At 37.6% G+C, this 1,571-nt stretch overlaps 1 protein-coding gene across 1 annotated transcript in view; it reads left to right on the forward strand.

The window, feature by feature from the left end:
- Positions 1 to 1,571, forward strand: part of LOC102875390 — a 177,455-nt gene that overhangs the window by 99,151 nt on the left and 76,733 nt on the right. The gene's annotated exons all lie outside the window — the stretch shown is intronic.

The raw sequence follows: 1,571 nt of genomic DNA on the forward strand, positions 1-1,571 counted from the left end.
AAGTTCGTGAGGTCCTCCTCAGTTTCAGCAAGAAAGTTGTGTCATCTGCATAACGCAGATTGTTAATAGATCTTCCACCAATCCTGACACCACACTTCTCCTCATAGAGTCCAGCCTCTCGGATAATCTGCTCTGCATACAGGTTGAAAAGGTATGGAGACAGGATGCATCCCTGACGTACACCCTTTCGAATTTTGAACCATTCAGTGTTATCCTGCTCTGTTCTGACGACTGCCTTTTGGTCCAAGTATAGGTTTCGCATTAGCACGATTAAATGTTTTGGGATTCCCATTCTTCCCACTTTTTTCTTTAGGATTTTAAAAATTACAATTTTAGAGTTAAAAATACTTAAAGTTTCTTAAATTTAATGTTTAGTAAAAACTGAAATGCTCATAAATTTTCAGGTGAAACTTCAAACGTACATTATATAATGGTGAATCTTCAAATGAGGACAATTGATACACAACATTGATATACAACAATTGAAGGCAAAGTAACCTGAGAGAATGTCACAATATTCCTTCTAGTAGAATAAAAATTATAAATATGCAGTTTTGAGAAATCACAGGCAAACCAAGAGGGTCTTAATCCAGAAGGCTTCTGGACAATTAGTCACCAGTTACTTCTCCATATACACTGACAACAATATGAATCTAAGTTAGAACACATTAAATTCCCCTCTTCTGAGTGGAATTGAGTCACTAATTCCCGAACATACTAATAATTTTCATTTTGGAGCCCTTTTTTCTCGAGTTCAACGAGAAGTTCTGTATAACATTATATATTTATAGCATAATTATGACTTAATAGTTATCCTATAAAAGTGTGAAAAGCAATTGACTTCAGACATGATTCAAGGCAAGCTCCCTCTCTGGGGCCAAGTTTAATAAAGCCAAGCCTTCCACCCTTCACTGCAGTGTGTTTTTGTTAGCTTCAATTACACCTGGCATCAGATACAGCATTTCAAGAGAGAATGTCACTTGTAGGGGAACTGTCCACTAAACCATAAAGCAAGCCCACTGCCACTGGGATGATTCCAACTCATAGAGATTTTCCACTGGGTGTCAGAAGCTATAAATCCTAATGAGGTAAGAGAATAGATCTTTCTCCTGAGGAGCAGCTGGTAAATTGGAACTGCTGTCCTTTAAGACAATAGTCCAAAACAAAATTCACTAAACTGGACACATTTCTTTTTAATGCTACCAAATTTTGATGGGTGTATTTAAATTGTGTATATTTTAAATACAACCATTCATATTCCAGTCTTCTTGTACAAAAGCTTTTCTAGGGATTGTGCAAAACCAAATAACTCCTGCTGTTTGAAACACTGGAAACTCAAAATCCAACACAAAGAAAATTAATTCACATCTAAAACTTAAAAAGAAGAGAGAGGAAGAGGAAACCAGGAAGAGATTTTATCCAAGGTTTTGATAATTTTAAGATTGTTGTTATGTGCCATTGAGTCGTTTCCGACTCATAGCGACCCTATGCACAACAGCTCCAAACCCTGCTCTATCCTGCGCCAACCGCACCGCCTCTGACACACCCATCCCGATTACCCCAGTCACCGA

Source organism: Elephantulus edwardii, unplaced genomic scaffold (genome assembly GCF_000299155.1).
Source record: "Elephantulus edwardii isolate Elephantulus edwardi_28Jun2011 unplaced genomic scaffold, EleEdw1.0 scaffold00422, whole genome shotgun sequence".
Classification (NCBI taxonomy): domain Eukaryota; kingdom Metazoa; phylum Chordata; class Mammalia; order Macroscelidea; family Macroscelididae; genus Elephantulus; species Elephantulus edwardii.